A 27,829-nucleotide genomic window follows, 5' to 3' on the forward strand; every position below is an offset into this window, starting at 1 on the left:
ATTGTAAATTTTCAATTTCCACTTCGTAATGTCTTTTGTCATTCCATTGGACAGAGCCTTCTAGAGAACACAGAAGGGTAGCAGGGAAAATATTTTTTTTCCTCTTCTATAACCATAATTAAAAACTTGTGGGAATTGGGATATAGTGAATTACATTGATCTTTAAATTCCATTTAGTGAAGTGATTTCTTTGTACTTGGCATTGTGTTTAGTACTTTATATACTACTAATTTATTGATCTGTAGTTATTTTCATATTGCAGATGGGGGACCAGAGGCTCAGCAAAGTGAATGGTCTAGGACACATAGCTCTCCATCGACAAGCTTGGGATTTCAATCCAGATTTGTAGGATGCCAAAACCTGTAGGCTAAAAAAATGCTATACCGCTGTTTGTGGATATAACAGGGTATAGAATGAAATGCAAAAATAAAATATAATTTACTTTTCGATGATTCCTAAAAATCTCAAATGTGATTTTCATTGATACTGTTCAGTCAGTAGTATTGTACTTACTGAAAGAGTGACATCTATTAGTTCTGCAATTGTACCATTATAGCAGAGTTCTAAAACATATGTGAGAGTCAGAACATCTCCTGTTACAGGATGGATCTTAATTTTAGTAATGGACAGAAAGGACATAAAGGAGCACCAATAAGCATTGCATATTCTGTACATAGGAGAAGTTAACATTGCAAACTAAATGCCATCTATATAGAGTGCAATACAATGTATTCTCCTTCTAAAACTGGCACAGGCAAATAATATTCGGTCACATTTTCTGTAAATGCTGACAGTGGTGCTACAATATGTGTTTTTTTGAGAAAAGCAACCCCTGATGTAAGAAGATTCTATATTCAAGAAACTCTGTGTCTAGTAGGTCACTGAAATTGGAGATTGATCTTCCCTTAAACATAATGTCCGCCTGTTGGTAATTTTCCTGGACAGTCCACAAAAGTCCATATAATTCATGATATACCATGAATTCTTCACAGATGTTCTGTCAAATTTTGATCAATGTGCAAAATTTATTGTTAATACAACTTAGAAGCATCCGCTGAAAGGAATGGTAAGTTGTATGGAGTCAAGAGGTAACATGTGGAGTATTATTTCTCAACTAGAGGCCCGGTGCACGAAATTTGTACATGGTGGCAGGTTCCTCAGCCCGACCTGCACCCTCTCCAATCCGGGAGCCCTTGGGGGATTGGACCTAAACTGGCAGTTGGACACCCCTCTCACAATTTGGAACCGCTGGCTCCTAACCGCTCACTTGCCTGCCTACCCTAAACACTCTGCCTGCCAGCCTGATCTACCTAACTGCCCTCCCCTGCTGGCCTAATCCCCCTAACTGCCCTACCCTGCTGACCTGATCCCCCTAACTGCCCTCCCCTACCAGCCTGGTCACCCCTAACTACCCTCCCCTAATGGCCTGGTCACCCTATTAACTTTTTTTTTTTAATCTTATCCCCTTCACACTGCTCCCTCCTTTCTTCCTTCTTCCCATTTTCCTTTTAAGCTCTACCAGCTTCCCTTTAAAACTTTTCTTCCCTCCCTCTTTCTCTATCATCCTACCTTTCCCATACATTCTTCTCTATTTACTTCCATTGTTTTAATATCTATCTATCTAGGGGGGGTGGAGGGGGGCAGGGTTGGTGGCGTCCCCAGGCAGAGTGCTTTTGGACTGGGTACAATGCGTGGGGTATTTGTCTGGTGCATGCACCCGGGAGAAAAAGAGAATTCCAGCGTGGGGCAGGGGAAGTAGCCTCACTTCCCCCGCCCGGCGCTACCTGAGACACTGTTCAGAAGGTGCCCAGCCACCAGAGGCCAAGCGGGGTGGGGGGTGATTGCTTCCATCCCATGCTGGTGCTTGCTGTCTGCCCAGGTTCCTCTCAATGAGTGAGAGGCCATTACCCTGGAGCAGGCCACAGCTCAACCCAGCGCCCTCTCCTACTGTCGGTTCTGACCCCCAGAGAGGGCCCCCAGGGCACCTGACTGACCACTCCCCTCCCCCAAGGGGGCCTGACTCCCACTGAGGGGGGTGTAGGGGTACAGGGGTGCAGGGACAGGCAGGGCCCTGGTGGAGCCCCAGATTTCCACACCTGCCTCTGGCTCCAAAGCGATGGGTCCCAACCCTCCTGGGGAGTCAGCGTCAGGGCCAGGCACAGAAAGTCCCCCTGCTGCGCGCGCAACCTCCTGCTGGTCTGTCAATATGCAAATTGGTCATTACTGTGATGCCGTTAGGACCAATTTGCATATTACTTCTTTATTATATAGATGTACTGATGATGCCCAAAAATCCCAAACATACAAACAAAAACCCAAATCAGTTATATTTATTTGAAATGTATGAACTTTGCTTGACAAGCATGTAAGTATAGTAGGTCAGCAAATAGTTATGTTGAGAGGCCAACAAATTATTTTATAGTGCAATATTTGTAAATAAAATTTAATTCATTCAACAGAACCACCAAGAATCTGGTATTCCAACATGTATTCAACATACACATATAAAGATACAAATTCAGGACCACTGATATATACTCTAAGCATTACCTAAATTACCCTTATTCAGTATACAGTACATATATTTGAACTGCTCAGGTCCCCTGATATGCACTTTTTTTTCCAGTAAATACTATAAATGTATTTTCTCCTTATAATTTTTATAACATTTTCTTTTCTCTAGCTTACTTTATTATAAGAATATAGTATATAATATGTAAAATACACAAAACACATGCTAATAGACTTATTTGTGTTATTGGTAAGGTTTCTGCTCAACAGTAGGCTATTGACAGTTAAGTTTTTTGGGGGTAAAATTACATGGGGATTTCCAGCTATGCAGAGATTGGTGCCCCTAACACCCATATCGTTCAAGGATCAACTGTCATTCTTTCAAAATCCTACTTAGGAATTCAGAAATTCAACATACTGTGGCCCTGATACCTGAACAGAAAAATCCGTGGGTCCACCATCCACAACAAGGCAATGGCTCTAGTGGAGAGGTACCTGGAACCCCACAGGTAAGGATTTCAGGGAGAGTGGGGGCATCATGAAGATAGGCCCCAGAAAGCCCAGCATTCCCCATTTGAAAATTTACGAATAGTTTAAAGGTCAAGATGAGATCAATGCCCCTGCCCCAATAATGACTCACTGTTTTTTCTTTTCTGTAAATATCACTTATTGTTCTCAACAACAAAGTCATCACTAAGCTTTCTTTTACAAATATAGAAATGTGAAGTTCATAAAAGTGTTGACTCCAAAGCCTGGGGCAAATCTACCCCGGCACTGCCTTCAGAATTGCTTTGAAGGACAGAGTCTAGACCAGGGGTGGGCAAACTTTTTGACTCGAGAGCCACAATGGGTTCTTAAACTGGACCGGACGGCCAGAACAAAAGCATGGATGGAGTGTTTGTGTGAACTAATATAAATTCAAAGTAAACATCATTACATAAAAGGGTACGGGCTTTTTTTTTTTTAGTTTGATTCATTTCAAACGGGCCGGATTCGGCCCATGGGCCGTAATTTGCCCACGGCTGGTCTAGATATTTGGATAAGACAAAGAACCTACCACATTTTTAAACACCCATAAGAGTAGCTCCCATTAAACAATTCCAGTTGAAAAAAATAATATGCATGTTTCCAATGATAATCATTTCAAAGCTTTAGCCCTCGCAAAACCAAGTTGGCTATAATGAAAACACATGCTTCTTTAAATAATTGTTATTTAGGTGATAGCATGCTCACCCCGATAAAAATCACTGGGACTCCCAGTCACCCAGGAAGTTAGATGCCTTTGCCTACTTAAACTCCATACTATCATATTGTTTAATCCTCTCTGCCCGAGTATTAATGCCCTGGAAAACACTTAATCAAGTGTTGCAACCCTTAATCAAGTTTAAGCTAAACTTATTGTCAGAATTCAGATTTATCCATTTAAACATAATTTCTTCACCAAATATTTCGTTGGATGGCATTTTTTTAATTGGGCAGAGTATTGTACTGGTTGAAATAGGGTTTTAAGTCACATAGTTTCAGAGGGGTTCAACTTCTGGCTCTATTATTGCGGTATTTTACATTGGGTGAGTTACATAATCTTTCTGTGCTTCGGTTTCCTTGTTAAAAATAAGCATAAATAAAAGTCCTTACCTCTCTGGTTTTGTTGCGAATTCTTTTCTTTTTTTTTCTTTTCTTTTTAAAAGTATGAATCTTAAACAGAGTCTGGCACAGAGTAAATGCTTGGTACCTCTTAGATATGGTTGTTGTTATTCTATACAAAATGACTAGCATTAAAGAAGGATCCACTGTAAATGCAAAACAAGGAAACACAGAGTTTCCTTGCTTTCACAGTTTTTACAATTTTCCTAAAGACATGACTTGTACTCATTGAAAATTAAATCCATGGGCCAATCAGGTAATGTTTGAATGTAGAATAAAGTACCATATTAAGTATAAATTGGCAAAAATAATGGGCTAAGCTTAAGAAGCAGATGCGGAAGAATACAATATCAAGATCAATGACACTTATGAAATGTCTTATGGGAAATGTGGGGCTTCAGCTGAAAGTTTGAGAATTGTTAAGAATGAAATAGGTCATTTTTAAAAACTGATGAAAATATAAGTTAAGAAAATCATGTGATTCTTTAAATTTGTATAGAGTTTTCCTATTCCTACTTTTAAAAAAATACATCTAAGAAATTCTGAATTTTCAACTTGCAAATTTTTCATTAAAAAACATTTAAGACCTTAAGAGTTTAAACAACCAGTGACCTAGTAAAACATAGCACCTTTAGAAACAGTCAGAATAATCAAAGTTTTCTTGCTAATGATACAGAAAGAAAATTTAAAAAAAGCGCCCAGCAACTGCAATTAAGAAAAGGAATTTGAAAGGTAAGATTTATGACTTTGATACATTATTTTTCTTAGAATGAGACAATTTATTATGGCTCTAAATCCCTCTACATCCTAAATGACACTTATTGTTGGCACAGCGACCACTTTCTCCCAGTGCCAGTGTAAATTCACATGATATTTTTCATGAATAAACATGAAAATGTCAGCAATGCTAAACAAAAGGGAGATGGCAAGTTGGGAAACAAGCCAAAATAACGCTGTGCCAAGTGACCCACAAAACTTGAATTTCAGAAGGGAACATCTAAAATTTGGGTAAGTTCAAGGCAGCGTTCTGAAGAAAATTTAGTTAAATTACACATTACAGCCACAAAAGAAGTGAAAGAATCAAAAAGTGAGACAGGATGACCCCCACTGAGTTTGAAATAAATTAATACAAGCAGGGACATGGTGAGTTAAGCCCTGGACAATGCTTGCAGTGGGGTCCTGTTAGGCTTGCCGCAGGTAAGCTAGCACATATGGGCCTGTCATCGGGGGGTCTCTGAGCAGTGGATGATCTTACATTCCACGGGGTACATGCTGGGATACATGGGAACAGAGATAAGTACATGAAACTCTGGCATTTTGATTTCTTTCCCATCATTTTTCTTCATTTGTTTTTTTAAAAATAAATCTCAGTACACTTCCCCAAGCTGAAAAGTATTACTAAGATCTGATTAGACAACTAAAAATACTCACATATGCTAGAAAAGGTTGAACTAACACAACCTTAAGGAAATCAAGATTAAGCAAACACCTTTACAATTAGGTGAATAGGTAGCAATATTAATATATTAAAGAGATATCAACCAACTGTTATTACTCTTTTGAAATCTAAACTCTCTGTTGTTGTTTTTTACCTTTCTTTGCAAGTATTAATGCTCATAAAAGGGCATATTTGATGGAAATGTTTACTTATTGGTAAGTGAAGAAACTCTGATACATTTTTTAATCAATGTTAGATTTGCTGTAGTATCAAATAACAGAGGCTGGGCAAACTTGACTTTCTTTAGCAATTACAATTTTTCATGTTCCCATTAAAATCCTTCAGCCTGCGACGTGTTGCCCCATAAAGCACTGATCATTAGATTTTAAAGACTGTTATACATTAGGCCTCTCCGAGAGCCTAGGTACTAACTACCCCAAAGAATGAGTATCCTGTTCACTTTTGAAGCCAGGAATTGTGAGCTCACAATGACAACTGACCCCTCCTAGAGCACAGATACTATTCTTTATATTTTTTCCATTCTGGCTCTATACAAACCTTTTTATGTAAAAAGGGAAGTAGTTAAAATAAACATCAAAGCAAACAACTGAAGAAATATATCATAGGGCGGCGTGATTTAGCCTGGTGGAGGAAGGGGATGCGGTGGTGACAGGGTTTGGTCTTTTTTTAGCACCCATTTTCTCTGTCATCTGCCTCTCTGAGTCACTGCCCAGCAAGACCGTCCTAATTCACTCTCACTAACAATAGATATAACCGTTTGGATGTCTATCTCTTTTATATATTGGTCCACTTTTCCTAAAACCATACTCTATTTTTCCGATCCTGGCCATTTTAACTTCAGACTCAGAAAGTTATTTCCAGTTGTTGGATGGATAAACAGAACTCTCTATTTATGCATATTTTTAACTGGATAGATGTCTCTCACAAGCTGTTTATGTAGAAATAATTAAATACTAAGTTCCCAGCATAACCCTTTCAGTTCTCAAACTTAGTAACTGAAAGACGCTTTTGTATTTATTTAACAATTTCTAGTCCCAAAAGCATTTTCAAACTAAGGTTGTAAATAGATCATGCTTCTTAGTCAAGACTAGATAATGAAACAATAACTACCAAGATTTGGTGAGCATTTACTCCGTGTAAGGTATATTCTCAGATTTAAAGGCATTTAATCTTCACAACAATTTTATAAGATACATACTTCGGTGATTCCCATGTTACTGATGGAGAGACTGAGGGGCAAACAATATAAGGAAATGACTCATGAATGCAAAGCCATTATGATAAAACTGCTTCACAAATAAAATATTAAAACACAAAGGAATGTTGTAAAGAAGAGGGCCTTTTGGAAAAAGGGAGGAAATGTATGCTTGAGAAACATTGGCGATACTAAATTAGGGCACCAGTGAGATTCTAGAATGAATGACAAGATGGCTCCTAAGTACTCCCAAATGAAAATGGAATCACTTATGAACTGTATCAAATTAATATCAACTTATTTATAGATGAAAAATCAAGAAATGTAGGAATATATATTTTACTGGACTCCAAATGGTTTTGACAAAGTTTATGCTGATAGGTAAGTGGACAGATTGTAGACTAAAAACTCACAACTGTGCCTGCGAGCTGGGCGCAACTATTCACTGTACCCAAAGACATTCACAGGTAAGTTAAAGTTGGACAATGATTCCCAGTGGCTCTCACAAACCTCTGTCTTTATGAAAGGCATGAAAGTAAGATCCACAATTCACACAGAGTGAGGGGCTCTAGTAAAAAAGAAGTGTGGATGAACATCTGACAAAGCCTTTGGAAGGTCTGGCAGGAATAAAAGGCGAGAAGTAATGAAGCATAAATGCAAATTCTAAAGTAAAGTTATACAATAACCTTGAAATAACCTTTTATTCATATACAAAAGTTGTAAAGTTCCTAGAATTTTGTAAATTCACCTACATTGGATAAACTGACCAAAATTCAAAGGCAACAAGCCCTGATCATGCTGTACAAAGAGATAATACAAACGGCGCCTTGGAAAAGAAAACTCAAGTACTGTTTCAGTTCTTTCAGCAGCAGATTCCGAGTGCAACATCATCAAGGTGGAACAGTCCCAAGGATTGAAACCAGACAGGAGTGGGATCTAGAAACCATGAAAAACAATACATGGAAACCAGAATCATTTGCAAGAAGAAATAATTCAGGGCCTGGTGCTCCTATTTGCCCCTGTAGTGAGTCTGTGTTAAGCGCTGTACCCAACCTGACGTTAGGGTAACTGCAACTCAAAATCACTAAACTAGTGGCCTTACCCTCTAACTCTAATTCTATACAATCACAATTTTCAGTCTGTTTCATAGCTGTTTTTTTATTCCCCACCTCAATTTTTACGCCCAGGTTTAAACTTTTATTTTAGCTCCATATCATTCCCTTTAATCTTCCTCAGATCCTAGTAACTTGACTGGCCCCCTTTCAGATTCTTCATCCTTTTCCCAAGTATGATTCTTTTGATAAAAATACATTCAAATCTCCACTTTCTACGTAAGAAAATAAAAGATGATGCCTAAGCTACAATGACATTAATACTCTTCTTTGATTAATTTGCAAATGTATGTTGTGGTCCTAGAAAATGGGGGTAACGTGACAGTGACAGTTCATTATTTGGTGTCTTTCAAGTTTACTTGACAATAGATGGAATATTTTCCCACCTCCATCAAATATACTGTGTGTCTGATAGTCCAGAGAACAGACTTTGAGAAGTGCTGGTCTACAAAATTCCATAAGCAAAAGCCTGGTTCGTTTTCTTTAAAGTTTTTTTTTTTCCTTCTAGTTTTTGTGACATTTGATTCTTTCCTAGATTTTGGATTAGCTACTTCCAACTTTGCCACACCTTCTCTATATAGATCTTCAGCTTGTTTTATTTCTCCAGCCCTCTATCTTATTCACATTTTTGTTCTATAATTCTTGTTTAGTTATTTTCAGACGAGAGGGCCGGTGCATGAATTCATGCATGGGTGGAGTCCCTAGGCCTGGCTGACAGTCGCAGGGCATGGAAGGAAAGGACGCAGGATGCTGATGTCGGCGCCCCACCACCACACGGTTCCCCACCCCTCACCCTCCTCCTTCCCTTGCTGCCATGCAACCACAGCTGCAGGCAAGGGGCAGGCCAATTGGGGCCTGGCAGCCTGGGGAGGGACCACGGGTAGTTGACCAGCTGCAGGAGGTTGGCTGTGGAGTGCACTGATCACCAGGTGGAAGCTCCTGCATTGAGCGTCTGCCCCCTGGGGGTCAGTGCATGTTATAGAGATTGGTCAACTGATCAGTCCTATGGTTCCGGTTGTTCGGTCATAAAGGTCACTTAGGCTTTTATATATATAGATATTGCCACCATTCTCAAAATTTTAATTGCACCTCTATACAAATACTTCTCAAATGTGTAGTTCCTCCTCGGTGGCGGCATACCCTGTGGTATAATAACTCTTAAGATGATCAAACCTCAAGTCTCTACTTCCTAGATATATGATGTTGGGGCTCTGTAGTATTTGCTCAATAAGTTTTGAGAATTAAATTAGGTTTCAGATAAAATGGCTCAAATACTCCATAGTCATTCTTCTTCTTTCCTAACCCAACCTCTCTTCTGACCCTCATGCTATCATCACTGTTGACCACTGTATATTTCACCAGCACCTCAATATATTTAAGACTTACTTCTAACACCACATCACCGAACTTTATAAAACAACATTTCTGGGTTTTTCTATTTTAAATAACAGTATCAGCACACAATCACCATGACTAAAACTCACAGTTACTGATGTTTTATTGTAGTCAAGTGTTTGTTAGTTCTGTCAAATTTTCTTCAACCTCAGACTTCACTCTCATTTCTTCCCATTACCACCATCAGCAACTTAATTCAGTTAGAACTGCTTGGCATCTAGACTGCAGCATTCATCTGCTAATTCACTGACGTACCTATTCTTTGCAGAATCGAAGGCACCTAAATGCACCAGCCACAGCATTCTCTGAATCTGCTCTGGTAATAGCTTCAAACTGACATTTAAAGGAAGATCTGTTCTCTCTTCAACCAAAATGTGCTGTTTTATTTTCTACTATTCTCTAATGCAAAATTTACTTAGGCTCTGTAGTTGAATTAAAATTCTTCTTTCATATTCCCATTTTGTGGTACTTATGGGGCTATGCTTAGTACTAGAGTTGTAACGTAATTATTTCTTCCAATAGACCAAGAACACCCTGAATACAGAAACAATGTCTTATATCTATATCCTCCTTATCACTTTCCATAATGTTTGTTAAATAAAAGATACAACATTGGTAAATTTATTTGTATACATTTTCATGGAGTATCTCATATTAGCCTCTTTCTCTGTTTTTGGTAATTTTCTCACCAAGTGATGGTTTCTTTTCAGAATTCCTGTAATACCTTATCTTGCCCACATGATAAACACACACACACACACACACATGGTCTTATTATCTGAGCACAGATCTGAACTTTCCTATCAGAGTATAACTTCTTGCAAGCACGATTTTTCCACAATTCTTTCAGTTAAGCAATTTTCAAGTAGTTCCTGACTGAATAAAAGAGCATATTTTATTCTAAAATTCAATACAATCAACATTACTTATAGCTATATAACTGTATGTATTTTCATAAGTGATAGTTATATACTTAGGAACCACTGAACCTGTAAGAGATAAGAACAAAAAAACTACCAGTATACAATATTAGAAATAAAAATCCTAGTATGTTTTCTGTTTACTCTCTTAAATCCCCCATTTCACATTCTACAAAGAGTAATTTTTTAAAAAATGCAAAACCTGCTTGAATTCTTTCAAAAAAACTTCTTTCATCCCTTTGGGGTATATTTAGTATTCAGTTTATCCCTCTCCTTGATTTTTCCATCATTTTTTAAACGCTCATTACATCATACCAGAGTACCCTCTTAAAATCGCTTTTGGAGGACTCAGCCTTTCTCTACCAAATCTTTTCATTTGTAAAACTGAAGGAATCCTTCTCAGTTTGTGGCTACATCTCAGAGATGTTACAAACATTAACAAGGTCATATTTGAAAGTGCTCAAGACTTCGTTAGATGAAAGATGTTACCAACATAAAAGTACTATTACCATTTCTGATAGATAGGATTACACTGTGAATGGGAAGTATAAATGGGAGTCCCGAGAGAAGTGCACTAATGGTTTACGTGAGACACTGAAGCATCAAGATAACCTAATTTAACTCAAAGCTCTAGAGTTTAAAAGAAAGTAAGTTTAACTGGATTAAACAATGCCACATATTGCGTAAGGACTGTCTGCCATTTACATAAGATAAAATTTAAAAGTGGATTTTCTGGAAGTCTATGTAATTGGAAATTATCTCAGTTTATAAGCAAAGGCTGGAATCAAAGACTGTGATACCAGTGACTTAGTGGAGAGTTATACACAAAAAATGATTCTCTATATTACTTAATCATAAGACAAACTCACATACTACTAAAAATTCTGTAAATAATTCATTTAATGTATAATTGGCAGACTTTGAGAATATCACAGAACTTGAATGACTCTCAAAAGAACTTAAATGAGAATCTCACTAGAACTCTTTTCCACTCTAGGATCAGTAGCCAACTATTTTTTTCATTTTAACCTCCGCTTTTCACCCATTGTGTCTGGCATATAGCACTGGAGATTCATATAACTGTTTTAAATGAATTATAAAATTTATGAGCATTATTACTGTATAACTTCAGATAGTCAAGCAAGTTTTGGTATTAATGTCTCAAAGGAAAAGTCAGAAATCCAACAGAGAAAACTAAGATGAGCAACATTCTCTTCTATGGTTTCTAACTCCTAATTGTGGGAGGCCTCCTGAAAAGTATCTACTCACTCTAAATATTACTTCGTACTTGAGGAATAATGGTATAGATAAAAATAATCTTCAGTAGTCTTATGATCTCTCCTGGGCTTTATGTGGTGGAAATATTTGTATTTCAGTGGTAAATGAAACAGTAAAATACAATTATTAGTGAGATTCCATGCTAATATCATAGGATCTCTGAGGAAGAACTGGTTCAAGAGTTTTCTACCTATCTTATGGGTTTCCAAAAGAGGGCAGTGGTTCAAGTTCAAAGACACAGCAAAGTCCCCTAAGTTTAACCAAAGGCTCGCTCCTGGAGAATTAAAAAATGCACAGATATCCAGTGTTTTCTTGCAAAAACCATCACCACTTATACTTCTTATAGTGATCTCTCTGACGTTTCATTTAATTTTCTGATGTCCCCACTTTTATTAGTTTTCAAATAATATTATTTATATTTGATTTAAAAATGTTATTGAGGTCTATTTTTTAATCCACATCACCACCATTACTTGTACTTTAAAATCTTCATTTATATTCATTTTTAATATTTTTCTCTATTATATAACACGGCACATGATTTTTTTTAATGTTACACATCTAGCACTCTAATAGTTATTTTGCATTTGTATTATTTCACCTATTTGGTGATACACTTTTTAAAAATATTGAGGTTATCTTTTTAAATTTATTTATTGTCTAAAGTTTTACATATGTCTCTTCCCCCGTTTATAATGGTCTGGCCCTCCAGCAACTTCAGCGCGAAATTATAGCTAATTTGCCTACAAACGTCAGGTGGTCATAACAATCTGGCCACTCAGTGTATATGTTAGACAATGTGACATGTAATTGGATATGAACAAAGACAATAAACATATTCCTGACCACTAAGAACTTGAGAAATATATGTTATTGTTCATATGGAAGGCATTTAATGAATATTTGTAGAACATACATGAGAAATTTTTTTTCCTATGGTAGTTGAGATTTTAAGATATAGCATCTGTTGCAATTATAATTGAAATATAAGCTAGTTGGAGTTCAAGTCTACTAAATAATTAAATTACTAAAATATCAGTCAAATCCATAATAATAGTGGTATAAAAGAAATAAAGTAGATAATTAAAATTACATTTAATCTACCATTCTTTTAAGGAAGGAAAATTAACTTGAAGATTAAGTATCATTTGCAGGTAACTGTCAACTTCTAGGCAACCAAAACCTGTTGTAGAAAGCATCATACTTTCTGAAACAGAAAGTGAGTTTGTGAATTGAAATCAGATATATATTCTGAAATGATAAATAATCAATAAATTCTATCCTATGCATATATACAATTAAATATGACTCAACCATAAAAAAGAAAGAAATTTTGTCTTCTGCAACAACATAGATGGACCTAGAGGTATTGTGCTGAATGGTATAAGTCAGAAAGAGAAAGACAAATGCCATATGATTTCAATTATATGTAGAATCTAAAAACAAAATAAACAAACAAGCATAACAGAAACAGACTAATAGATACAGAGAGCATTTTGATAACTGCCAGATGGGAGGGGAGTTAGAGAAATGAGTAAAAAAGGTGAAGGGATTAAGAAGTGCAAATCAGTAGTTACAGAAGAGTCATGAGGACATAAAATATGGCGTAGGGAACATAGTCAATAATATTGCAATAACTATGTATGGTATCAGATGGGTAGTACCTTTATCAGGGTAATAAGTTATATAAATGTCTCATTACTGGGCTGTACACCTGAAACTAATATAATATTGTATGGCAACTATAATTGAAAAAAAATTATAAAAAAAGTCTACCCTAAAATTTTTACCACCCAACACATATGTTTTGTTAGAGGTTTCCTTTTTAACCTATTTATCTTAAACATAATCAATGCCTGTTTATATTTAATGACTTTTTACTCAACTAGAAAGAAAACATGGTCAAGGCAGAAACATGGGATGATTATATAATGGGTGCCTGGATAACAAGTAAAATGTACAGAGAATACATACTGCTTTGAAGTCATAATCACCTGCTTGGTTCAGAAATAATTTAGAGAATTATATAAGGTATACATTTTTTTTTGCTCAATATTTGAAGAAGAATACTACAGATTATCACAAGCCAGTTAGAAAATAAATATCATACTGGAGACCTGCAGACATGATTCAATCTTTTAGCATTAGGAGACTATTAGAAATTATTAATCATCTCAACAAAAACTCTAGTGCTCTCCTAGGCAGGCTTGCAGGATATCTGTTTCATATTACTGTAGATATCTTTACCAAATTTCACAAGATGCTATTGAATATCAACCTGAGGAAAGCTGACACTACTGGTCATTCCTTGCCAAATATTGGAAAATCTAATTAAATAGACATTTGACTTCAAGAAGGTAATGCTTAAAACTAAATAAACTTTATCCTTTTAACCTTATTGACTGACCAAGGTAACACAGAAACATCAATACGTTGTTCACATTGAGAAATCATATTGGATGAACTTTGTCTCTGTCAAGGATATGATTACTAATGGAGGTGGTGGAGCCAGACTTAAAATCAAATTACTCTGATGTGACAGCTTAATCTCAGACTTAACATGATCATTATTTTACCACTTTGAAACTTCTTGGTGATTTAATAATACTGATCTTAAGGGTCTAACTATTAGTTTTAGAGGCCAGTTAGAATTCTAACATGTTATATCTTAGAATATATCTTAAAATTTATTCTAACATAAAAAATTAGAATAAATTTTGGTTGGAGCTAAAGTGAGTCATTTCCCCTGAAGCTTTAGAAAAGTGAACGTGATAGTTTAAAGATTAATCTGGTTGACCTGGTCAATGTTGCTTAGTAGTTTGAGTGCTGGCCCAAGCGCTGATGGGTTGCAGGTTTGATTCCTGGTCAAGGACACGTACCTAGGTTTCAGGTTCTATCCCTGGCCCTGGTCAGGGCATGTGTGGGAGGCAACCAATGGATTGGTTGATTTTCTCCCTCTTTCTTTCTCTATCCTCCCTCCATTCCACTCTTTAAAAATCAATGGGAAAAATATCTTCAGGTGAGGAATAACAAAAATAAATAAATAAAAATATATGTTAATCTGGTCACTTAATGGACGAAACTAAACAAACAGTGGATAATAGTGATTTAAAGCATGATAACAGAACAGCATAGAAGAAAAGGAAACCTTTTCTGTTATTATTTCAATTATTGTTTTTCTTTTCACAAAAGTGGAGATCATTAAGTCTTACAAAACCTAGAATGGAAAATTAAAAACAAACAACAAACAACTGTCCTTAACTTTAAGTACTCTTATTCATGGATTCTGACATTTTCCCTTGAGTTCTAAATTACTTTCACACAGAGAAGCATAATAAAAGATAAAGGTATACAACAGTTTGGGGATATGCAGGGATGTTAAGGATGAAAAGAATTGGAGCATGATAATTTTCAAGAACTCACATTTTTCCATGTGACTAGTCAAGAACATGATTAGTCAGAAACACACGGAAGCTACCCACTACATGTTGTTGAAAAATTATGATCACTGAATTTTTCAAAGTGTAAGAAATTAAACAAAGTAAAATAATAATTATAATATGATATTCAATTAGAAAGGGGTTCTTCAAAAAAGTGTTGACACTATCAATGTGAGATAGATAGAGAGAGAAAGCAAACAACTGAATGGCCAATGGTCAGTTAGAAGGCAAATAAAACTCAACAACCAGTACTGTGATTGTATACTTCTTTATATGGGGTTTGAGTAAAAAAAGGGGGGGGTTAACAAATGAAAGTGCAAGAAAGAGGGTAGGAAAGGATGGTTGAAATTAAATAAAAAGAAAACTGAGAGGTGCAATTAGAGCGATATAATGTAGAAGATAAGATGTTCATAAAATGCAGAGGAAGTAGTTAGAAAAGGCCAAGAGGGGAAGTGGTCACATCTACTGCAGAGATATTGAAGAATGAGTTCTGTGAAAATAAAGCTTGCCTCAACGCAAAGTTTCAGATGATTTTTGACAAAAAAATTATCAGCAAATTCATGGACAAAAAGACAGACTGCAAGACGAAGCTACTACATGCTTAAAACAGAATTCAGATAAAAAGTAAAGAAACTTCCTGCCCAGCTGCCACTATATAAATTAATTCATATGTGTAACAGTCCCTTCTTTACTGCTTAGTTCAAAGTTACCTTGATTAAGTGAGCTGTACTACCTGTGACGGATATCATGACACTTCCAATGTTTATTAAATAAAAACTCTTCAAATCAAGTGACTGGACAGATATTAAAACTCATGCCTCAAATGTTGGCAAAGGCCAAGAATTGCCAGTGGTGTGGGTTGGTCACTCTGGTGAAGAATGGAAGGCCACAGGTTCAATCCCATTCAGCTTTGCTCTATAGCTTAAACCATTAACTCCTCAGCGAACAGGTTCTCCTGTGTCAAGTGTCAAGTGCCTCACTGCTGTTTGAAAAGATGAAGCAAATACTTCTTAGTAGATCAACAGAGATAACCTTGCCCCAAAAGACTGAAACATCATTCACCTGATCACAAAGTAAAATAAAAAACTAATTTCCATTAATAGAAGACTTACTTAATACACTATCCATGTCTACATCAACCCACAAGCTATTATAAAGCCCTTGAAAGGAATCAAACTAAGTTATATTGGCTGACTTGTGTGAAATTCACAAGGTATTGTACAGCGAGAAAAGCAAGATGTGTGTATAATATGATCTATTTTGTTTTTGTAAACACACACACACAAATCTATATTCATGTAAAGGTCTCCAAAGAACACCTGAATATAGACAGAATTGTGAAGAATATACACTAAATTGTGTGTGTGTGTGTGTGTGTGTGTGTGTGTGTGTGTGTGTTTAACTCCTATCCTTGTAAAAAATCAAACTTTGTGTATATATGCATAAAAGAATGGTCATTGCAAAGTTAGTTGAATTAATCTCTAGTGGTAAAAAGTCAAATAAACTTTAACTTCATATTTATATACAGTTTGTAGTATTTTTATTTGTTATTTATTCTTCATTTATGCAACCTATGCAACCAGAAAGAATAAGACATTTTAGCATACAAGAAGAAGGTAAGTGGCTTGGTTTTAATTTAATCTGTCAGTCTGAAATCAGCCACGGACTGTCCATTTTCTCCTAGAGGTTGATATGAGCATTCTGCGATCATTGACACTTGGTTAGCAGGTGGTATACTTTCTCATTAAAAAAGATCTTTCACTGAAACCGGTTTGGCTCAGTGGATAGAGCGTTGGCCTGCGGACTGAAAGGTCCCAGGTTCGATTCCGGTCAGGGGCATGTACCTGGGGTGCAGGCACATCCCCAGTGGGGGATGTGCAGGAGGCGGCTGATCAATGTTTCTCTCTCATCGATGTTTCTGACTCTCTGTCTCTCTCCATTCTTCTCTGTGAAAAATCAATAAAATATATTTTTAAAAAAAGATCTTTCATGTGTTCTACACTGAATTGTACTTTTTAAAATATATATTTTAGTTAATTAAAGCAACCCTGGCAGAGGCTGAATAATGCCCTCCCAAATTGTTCATGACCTAATGTCCAGAAGCAAGAGGGTCAATTTCAGGGAGGCTATGTAGAGACAGAAGTAGAGGGTAGAGTGATGTGATTTGAAAATGGAGGAAGGGGCCCCAAGCCATAGAATGCAGGTGGCTTTTGGAAGACGGAAAAGATGAGGACACAGATTCATTCCTGAAGCATCCAGAAGGAAGGCACCCCCACAAACATCCTAATGTTGGACTTTGAACCTCTACACCTGTAATAGCATAAACTTGTGTTGTGTTAAGCTACTGTGTTTGCATAGTTTGATATAGTAGCAGAAGAAAACTAATGCAAAAGCTTCACCATTATTAACAGCAACACATCAGTAAAATGAGATTGAGTTCAGGGCAAGTGTTACAGAATAAGTGATAATGGTCACCCCACTTATCGACTGTAGTTTTTCTCCCTCCTTGTTCCAACACTAGGTTCCTAATAAGGATCCCTACAGCTTTTCATTTTTTAAAAGATTATTTTATTGATTTTGAGAGACAGAGGAAAAGACAGGGAGAGGGAGATAAAAATGAGAGGAAGAAGAATTGATATGAGAACGAAACATCAATTGGCTGCTACTTCACTCCCCCTAACTGGGAATTGAGTATGAAACCTCAGCATGTGCCCTGACCTGGAATGGAACAGGCAACCTTTTGGGGCACTGGATGACACCTACCCAATTGAGACCACGGGTCAGGGCTGATCCCTACCTCTTGCTAAAAATTCTTCTGAAGTCAAGCTAAATACAGCACACACAACTTCCCTCTTTAGGTACCAGACTAGAGGGCAGCAAAATATGTTACAAAAGATAGGTGTCAGCCTTGTAAAACCTCAGACAAGATCATATTTTTACCTGCTTTCTTTAGCAGAATGAAAAAAAAAAACAAAATCACATGAATCAAAGGGACTTGTATTCCAGTTCCCTATTCCCCCTTTCCACTTATCTAACCAAGAATGGAAACTTGGCCCTAGTCAGTTTTGCTCAGTGGATAGAGTGTCAGCCTGCAGACTGAAGGGTCCCAGGTTTGATTCCAGTCAAGGACACATGCCCAGGTTGTAAATTGAATCCCAGAGGCAGCTGATCAATGATTCTCTCTGATCATTGATGTTTCAATCTTTCTTTCCCTCTCCCTTCCTCTCTGAACTCAATAAAAATATATTTTTAAAAAATAGAAACTTGGACAAGCTAAAGACTTAATTTATTTTTTGACTTTCTTATTTTTCTGAGGGAACAAAATGGCGTATACAAAGTATTAAGCACAGTCTTAGCCCTCAGAACTTGTTTGGAGAACAGTATCTACTATTAGAAAAAAAGCTCCCATTTTTCTCTAGCAATTTCTCTTTCATTTTTCATTTTGACAAAGAGGAAGAACATCAAGTATAGGACTTACAGTCTATTTTTGTTAAACACCCCACAATATTATTTCTCAATCAGTTATTTCCTGGGACATCAGCTTCTAAGTCACTCCAGTTTCCACTCCAATCAGAGAATGAGTTTCTAAATGTTTAATGATTAATTTCCATCAAATCATTACCTAGCAACTATCACTAATATAAAATTAGATCTCAGTTTCTGTAAAAAATCTATAATCTACTAAAACAATACTGACCAATGTCAGAATTTTAACTCTTGAAAAGACATCCGGAATGTATCAGGAGCTTAAATAAGGAGTGTACAATACTATGTATACCTTGGTTTTCAGAATTTTATGATTTAGTGTTTTCAACAATAAACTAAATAAATACCCATCACATGTGGGAAACATCTAAATAATAATAGCAAATTTTATTAAGCACTAATGTGAGCTAGAAACTATTTTAATTCTGTTGTGTGTATGACTTAGTTGAATAGGTAAAACATTTTGAAGTTAGTGCTTGCATTGAAGAAATAAAGTAATCACATTTTTAAAGAATTAGATTCATTTGGATTTTTCTAGTAAATAACGAGAATCTTCATCCTATTGCCTATGAAAGAGGAATAGAAGGTCCTGGCTTTACACTTCTTAGGCAAAATAAAATGGCTGTAATAGGCTGGTTTTATAACCAATGGTAACAGGAATTTTAAGGAACAGCTCCTACTGTGCTCAAACTACTGCCTGAGGATAAATAATGTATTTCAACATCTAGGAAATATCATCTGATACCTCCAAGAAGCAGCAGCTGATAAATTTCAATCAGGTAATATGAACTCATCATAAAATCTTGAATTTTGTATTGGAATCAGTGCTAATCACAAATGTAGGCCAATATTGAGAAATGGCAAGGATTGCCAGGTCCTAAAGACACAGAATAGCATTCTGTTTCTTGCTTTACACGTACCACTCATTCTTAAAAAGAGGAACACCTGCCATCTTTTGCAGAGCAGTCATTCATCATTTATGAGGCCTGAGCTTGTATTTGAACCCGTTTCTTATGGGCATTATCAAATGCATGATAGAGTGCAATGAGGAATTCTTAAAGCTTTGCCTCAATAATATCCACAATAATATTGTTCACTAGGTAAGCAGTTTTTTAAGTTAATCTTGATGAATCTGGATGAATAGTTCTTGGCGAGTAACAGAGAAGGATAAGAACAAAGCTCTGTCATAAAAAGCAAGTTTTGTTAGACTCTGATATACATAAATAACTGGCTAAGAGTCCTATACGCAATCAATACGCAGTCATAATAAATCCAGGAGGGGGAAAAAAGAAAGCCTTCTTGGAAAAATGAATGTATTCCGTTTCCAACAAATGAGAATGCTGTCTTCCTTCTAAGTTTTCCCTGTTATCTTGAGAAACTTAACTTGGATGGGTTTTCTAAGGGTAAGGGGGACAGCGGAGAGATCAAGCCTAGGAAAATCACAGTAAAGTAAATGGAATGTTCTGATTTTTTGGAGAGATTCATTTTCCTTCCCATAATTCCATGAGTTGTTTTTTTGTTTGATTTTTAACTGCAAACAGTTTTGGAACCTGAAAAAAATCAATGTTACTGAGTACTGTACTTATTTCAAGCTGTTCCAAAAACTGACATCAGAAAAACTTTGCCACAGAAATCTGAATGCATATATGAAGGCTTCCAAAAACAAATGGTTAGCATATAGAGAACATAAAAGCAAACTGCATATCCTATGTTCTCTAAAATGGTTCACTTACTGACAATTTTGAATTCAATTTATGAGAAAGGCCAGGAGGATTAAAATCTAAACACATACACAAAAAGATTGCTCTTTCAAAATATTGAGAAAGTTGTGGATTTTTTGATATCTCAGTATACAGTCATTGATTGCAATAATTATAGGATTGAAGGCAAACAAAGACCTCACACAAGCATCATTTTGAATCCAGAATTTTTTCTGTAAGAATTTGAATTAAAATGAATAGTAATGTTTGAATGCCAAATTTCAATTAAAGAGAATATATAATAATCTTTTATATGTTTGAGAGTAGGTTTTAATCACTCTTTATATCTCTAGACAGAAAAAAACTATTTTGAGATTCAAAGAATCAAAGTAGCAAGATGGAAAGACAACTCAACCAGCAATTAAGAGCCAATAAGTTTTAACTATATAATCACTGACTATTTCATTTATTCTAAGTCTCATGTTCTCTACCTCTAAAATTTTTAAAAGATGGGTTTCAATCGCTTCATAATTAATTACATTGTTACTGTCTAAAGGCAGTTTGTGAAGATTAATGAAGCAGGGGTTCAACTATTATTGGTTGAGTGAGATACATGACAGGGCCAGGGTCCATAACTTGAGGAGACATTTGAGGAAATTAGCACCTCCTTATCTATTGCTATCTATGGGGAGAAATGGGCTGGAGGTAAATGAACTAATACTAAAAGCTAATTCTAGTAAGAAAGTAAGAAACAAAATGGCCAAACTCCATGGCAAGCTTAAATGTGATTCATGTAATTATCAGTACCAGCAGGTAAAGTCCAAAGGGGAGGCAGATCAGGAAGTGTAAGTGATAACAGAACCTACAGAAACACAGTGGGATGAGTATGGATTCAGAAAATTTGATGTATCACTGAGCTTTAAAAAGAGCAACCCCTTAAGAGAGATCACATTTAAGTACTATCCTTCAGGGTTTCTAAAGTGATGATTTCAATTTTTATGAAAATATCATATTTTGGGCAGACAGACAATGCTTAAATTAATACTAGGTAATCACTGGTACATTTGTAAAAGCTAAATGGATTATCTGTTAGGTTTAAGACACTGTGAAGTAGAGAGAAACTATTTGACAGAGAAAGAGCAAAACTAATGGGAGAGAAAAGGGACAAAAAAATATTGTTCCTCTTGTTAAAAATATTCTAAAAAAGAGAATTCAGGTAGCTGGCACTCTTTTTATAGAAGCAGTAATACTTAAAGCAAAAACTTGCTATATTGTATGGAGACATGTAGAAGACTATGAAAAACAAATTGGCTACTAGTAGGGAGGGATATAATCACAATCACAAGCAATTTGGAGAAAATAAAATTCATATGATCTATATCTTTATCACAGATCTCCCTTTTGGATTAATAAGGTCTTGTTTGTACAAAAGAATTTCTTACATTATCATTTTAGCAACGCATATATTACTTCTGGAGCAATATAACTAAATTTCCTCTTTCTTTCAATCATTCAATATATGCGTATTTAATGTTTTCTATATGTCAGAAACTGAAAAAGGTATTGCGGTATATTGGGAATCAGAATACATCTTGACATTTCTGTGATCTTTTAAAAATTAAACATATGGGTTCATTTCAGCACAATGAGTTTTAAAATATGTAATTACTTATTTATAGAATAGGAACCAAAGTATGCATGCATTAAAATATGCACTCATTAGAATATTATTTGCAAAATGTAGTTATTTATAATTAAAGTTAAAGACATTTGTTTTAAATTCTAAAAGTGTAATGCATTTTTCTTATAGTTAAAAACTAAACTAAAATATTGTATAATTATTTGTAAATATTAATTTTCTAATAATACTTATTTTACATGTCTTCAGATGGCTAATGTCTTCAGAAAGTCTCTAAGTGCTACAACATAATACCAGTTTAATCAAACACTCATTTCTAATATGCGCTCAAAACTGTATGCTTCCTCCCTCCATTTCTGCAGAAAATCCACCATGACAGAAGATTATTAGAATAAGTAATATGTGCTTTGTATTTCTGAAAGGAAGAAACAAAGAACTGAAGAGAAAGGCTAGATTGTGAGAAAAGACAAGCACTTTTTGAGTTTAATATGCGTGAAATTGTATGCCTAGGAAGAAAGACAAATTGTCAGCAGGATACAAAGTGAAGATTCCTTGCTCAGAAATACCCTAACTAGATGGTTAGTTGTTTTATTGTTTTCTCCCTAACACAATTCATCCCAGTAAACTGGCTAAATGAAGAAAGCTCTACTTGAAGATGCCACAATTTCAATCCCAAATCACCCCAGAAGCGATGGGGGTGGGGTGAGAAGGAAGATAGAGCAAAAATGTGACATTGGTAAATGCTGAGGTTTAACCTCTGGAATATCTGGGTCATCTCCTGGGGAGAAAATACCGCTAAGGAGAAAAGTCAAACCTCAAAGAAAACGCAAAGGCTATAAAAGTCACACTGGAACTAAGGTGTAACAGGAACAGAGAAAAGTATTGATTTGTCTGTCACAAATTTGGTCACAAACAGGGTATCTGTGAACACAAACAAGACACTACAGACAAGACGGAAAAACTAAAGACAGAAGAGAATAACTACAGTGATTTCAAAAAATTGAGTACAAAACACTCCCCGCGCAGGTAGCCTCACAAAATTGTTTACAATCACTAATTTTTCTTAGTTTCTTTCCGATCAGTATCTTTTTTAAAAAGTCATACCGATAACTTAGGAAGTTCTATAAAGTCAAATCACTGAGGTGTACACCTGGAGTTAATATAATATTGTACTGTCAACTGTAATTGAAAAATAAAAAATGATTTCAATAAAAACAAAAGTTATACTGTTTGTTTGATTCAGTCTAAGCTTCTAAAACTGCCATTGTTAAATTATGTAACTACTTACTGACAAAAATCTGTGCAAAAATTATTGCAGGCTTACCTTCAGCATTTTTTAACTTTATTTTCTTTTGTAATACAAAGAAGTTGTTGACTTTTTACCTGCAATATGCTTCCGCACCATGAATATTAGTATGTTTTCCTACATATTTTAGTTTTTTTCTGCATTTCTATGTTTCAAAGTTTTCTATATTTTTCCGTGAAAAACTATTCCCTTAAAAATTAGTATTACCATGGAAACGCACACAAAGGGTATGTATAGAGGAAGAAAATATCAATATATTTCCACATTCCAATATTAAGAAAACATTCATAAATACTAAATAGATCACTAAATGCATGAATTTTATTGTCTACAATTCAAAATAAAACTTGGAATTAGTTAATTGTTTAAGAAATAGAACTTAACATTATTTATTTGTTTATTCAGTTGTTTTAATAGAACATGTTCAAACATTAATAAATCTTAAGTCTGAAGTGTTTATTCTAATAATACAATAGGGATTTAAAAATATCTTTATTGATTTTTAGAGAGACAAAGGGGAAGACGAAGAGAGAAACATTGATATGAGAGCAAAACATCAATCAACTACCTACGGCAAGCCCTCTACAGGGGACTGAGCCTGAAATCTGGGCATGTGCCGTGAGCGGGAATCAAACCAGCAATCTTTCAGTACACAGGACTATATTCAACCAACTGAGAAACAATGGCCAGGGCTACAATAGGGGTATTTTAACAAGTATATTAAGTACAAGGGTTTTTTCTTATAATACAGTTAATTTAAACAACTTCTTAATTTGTTACTTTGGTAAGAGCCTTATTCTAAACAGTGGGTAGCATTTTTATGGCACAAATTAGTTTAAATCATAAAGCTTCATTAGGTGCTTATGTAAAATAGAAGTTTGCAGTGATTTATCTTCTTTAAGAAAGACACACAAACCTCTTAAAAGTAAATAGCAAAAGAACTGGGCCTGGGTCTTTGAATCATTTGCTTTCACCATGTGCCATTACTTTACTGATGAAGATTGTGAATTAAATATTGGATGAGATTTAATAACTCATGAACATATAAAGAAAAATATCTATGAGGAGAACTATAGCTGGGTCCTTAAGAACAACGATCAGTGACAACTCAAATCTTGGCTCTGCCATTTTCTAGCAATTCTACATCTTCCAAGAGATATTCACTTATCCAATGGAGCCTCAGTTTCCTCTCTAGTAAAACGGTGATAATCCTACCTAACAGAGTGAGGATATTGTGAGAATAAAATAAAATAATGTATGTACACATTTAACCCATGTTGTAAATTGCATGTAGCAAGTGTCAAGTGATAGCTATTATTAATAAGTGAATCAATTCAGCACTGGACAATCTGTTTTACACTAGAGGCAAGAAAGAGCATAGTGTTGATCAAAATCATAATTTACTACAGATCAGGTTATGTCTATAAGGGGAGATCCACAAAATTTCAATAGCTTACCTAGACTAATGGACCCGGGCCATTTGTTCTGCAATAAGACCATATTCTAAAAACCCTGGCTTCCTGATTTCTGGTAGTCTTTCTACTAAATCAACCTACCTTTAAATGAGTCCCTATAGGTTTTTGAATGGTTTATACTTTATTTTGGATTATTTTTTTAAACAAGTTAAATTTACTAAAGAAATTACCAATTATACCTTTAACTAAAACACATACAAAATATAACTTAAATAAACACAATCATTGTACACCATATAAGTTAAACTGGGGTATAAACAACCCAAGTGGTTCCCCTTAAGTTTAAAATTCTTACTTAATAAAAAAATCAGATAAATACTTTAATATAATAGGAATAAATTTTGAAAGCAATCAGTAAATATTCAATCTACCAGAAACCTACAAAAATAAGATATTCCGCTTTCAAATTGTCCATATCTGGTAGTTTATAAGAGAAAACAGAGATCTGTGATAAATAGTAATCTTTTTATGCAAGTATGAGGAAGTTCTTAATTCTATTGAAATAACTTAAGTAGATACTTTTTCAGAATAAGCTTGACAGAAGATTCTGGAGTAGTTATTTACAAAGAAACTCAGAAAAAACACAGATAATTGAGGAGGCAGCTGTAAGATTCTTTAACTTTTAAAAATTATGAAAAACATCTACAATTTGACATTCCTACTTCAGCTTGATGCCAAATATAAGTTTCCAAAGACTGTCTTTTAAAATGAGGTGCACCTATACCTTAGTGTATATTTTTATAAAATGCCTTAGAAACAGCTATTCTACATTTTTCACAAAGATCGCATCATGCAATCCAAATATAATTGCCACAGTTCCAAAACGGACTTCAAATATTATTTCTGTAAATGATTACTAATGAAGAACAAATGGTCAGTATGAGCCTCATATTTTCATAGAAGGATCCCTGAGAACAATGTAAGAAGCATAACCTCAACTGAGATTTCAATCAAACCTACACATTTATGCATTTTTAAACAAGGAAATTAGCTTCATAAAACATCACTACACTTTCTCTAATCAAATGTACTACAAATAAGCAAAAATAAAGCTTTCCCTTGATTGCTTTCATTATTATTTTAAAATTTCAGTCTATTTCTTGCTGGTCAAACTGCTCCCTTACGGCTCATGAGCAATGTGCTGCTTCTTAAATGAGCAGAAATGAGGCAAGCCTACAGCTATCTCTTGGCACAGGCATCTTGCTGATCCCCAGACACTTTGCTTCTTCTTAGATGTCAAAGGAAGTTGAAACTTTGGTTTTGTTTATGATCTCAGGTGTTTTATACCTCTGGGATAAGCTGAATATCTAATCGGAGAATACAGGATTTCCGGAGTGAGCTTCACTATTGAACCTCATGAATAATGAACTAGATAGCTCAACAATATGTTTATTTGAGATGGGGATGATTCCCTTGAGTAAAAAAGCCAGATAATGTATCATTTTTGATTGTTTGATTCTTCATTATTCCCGAAGAAAAAACAAGTTGTTGGTATACACCGTATCTGACATAATGGTTGCAAAGACCTACTTCTTGTGCTTGTAAAAGATGCATTCTGTAGAGTGCTTTAGTTCAAGTAATCCGAGTATTTTTTTAGTATGCTCCCACTTGGTAAGTATATCTTTATTCCTGAAATACTGACAACATGGGAAGCATAGCTATAATTGCTTCCATCAAATTCAAATTTATCAATTTATGTAGCACTATATATATGATGATAATATTATTTAGTTTTACTACCTTTTACTTGGACATGAAGGAATGAAGTACTGGCATATCACTTTTCAACTTTCATCTAACTGTTTCATATTCTTACTTTAAGAAAAGAGTTTTAGAATAGATATCAATGTACAGAAGCGTATAGTCAAAATTAAAAGCTGCAGGATCATGTAAACAACATCTAATTCTTCCAATGGTGGAAAGGGTTTATTGTGCTAAAAAATTAAAATTACCCATTTTTTCCACATAATTTATGTAATTGTTTTTAAGTTTTCATAGAGAATATTTTGTCAATGTATGCAAAACAAAACTTACTTTATTTTCTCTTTATAAAAAATGATAGGAATATACATACTGTAAGGGACACATTCATACTGCACTTCAAGGTACTTATAGGTCCCCGGACAGGGGTCTGGAAAAACATCAGGACCTGCCACGACTGCACACTGGGTTCTGTTATTGCACCTGAAGTCAAAAGAAAAGAAAAGAAGACATAAATGCTTATGCAAAGTTAAATCCTTATTAAAATACTAGTAAACTTTCTATATTCAATAATTTATTAATTAGTAGACATTTCTGTGGAAAAATAATCATTCTTCCCACCCAAAATATTGGCACTAAGAGTACAGGATGTGACACTATAGTTATTCTCCACATTCTTGTTTATTCATCTCAGAAATATTATGCCTCAGGGTTATATTTTTGTGTTACTTTCTTAAAGAGATATTTCATCTCTGAAAGAACCTATACTCTGATTCCTTGCTAACACACTGCTAGAGTAGGGAGCATTTAAGGCAGAATTCATTTTGATTTAGAGTAAAAAGCTTTGTATTTATTGAGTCTACTATTTATCAGGTTTAATGGGGATTTTATTTAGTCTCTAAATTAAAATTGATTCTTTAGAGAATGTCTTAAGCTTAAAAATATATTTTGTGATATCAGTGAAAGATTAATAAAAGTCAATGTTCCATTCTTACCAGGCAATTTTGCATAATGTTAATCTGAGAGTCAACATGTTCTCAGTTCTCTTGTGTAGATTTAATGTCTGAGAATGATTATCAGACAATCATCTAATAACATGAATGTACAGGTGGCTGTCTGCACACATGCACTGCAAAGAGATAGCTTGCCATTTTGGTGTATTCAAACTTTTGAAAAAATAGCAGCACATCCTACTACATAGAAAACACATTTGAAGAAGCTGTGTCAAGTTGAAAGATATGATTTTTGCAGTTAAAGCAATATAATTTCATATCCCACCTTAAAAAATAAGCTCATAAATCTGATGATTTTCTACAATAAGTAGCTATATAAACTCAGTTACTTCTATAATTGTTATAGAAAATTAGCTATTATCAGGAATATATCTGAAGTAGACATGACCAAAAATGAAAAACTGTACATAATAAAATTTGATGATATGTAAATATTCTGTAAATATAATATTTTCATTGCTGATCTCCAGTTTTTGGCCCATTATTGTTTCACTTCCTCTTATCAACCTTTTTATTTTCTAAGTACTACAGATATAATAATAAAACTCATTTAGC

At 35.0% G+C, this 27,829-nt stretch overlaps 1 protein-coding gene across 1 annotated transcript in view; it reads right to left on the minus strand.

Annotated features, from left to right (window-relative positions):
- ADGRL3 (adhesion G protein-coupled receptor L3) overlaps positions 1-26,686 on the minus strand; it is a 323,628-nt gene extending 296,942 nt beyond the window's left edge. The window contains exon 1 of the mRNA XM_015565616.1: positions 26,635-26,686. The gene's annotated coding sequence lies outside the window, so the exon portion shown is untranslated. The remainder of the gene's footprint in view (positions 1-26,634) is intronic.
- Between the last annotated feature and the right edge of the window lie 1,143 nt (positions 26,687-27,829).

This window comes from Myotis davidii, unplaced genomic scaffold (assembly GCF_000327345.1).
Source record: "Myotis davidii unplaced genomic scaffold, ASM32734v1 scaffold352, whole genome shotgun sequence".
NCBI lineage: Eukaryota > Metazoa > Chordata > Mammalia > Chiroptera > Vespertilionidae > Myotis > Myotis davidii.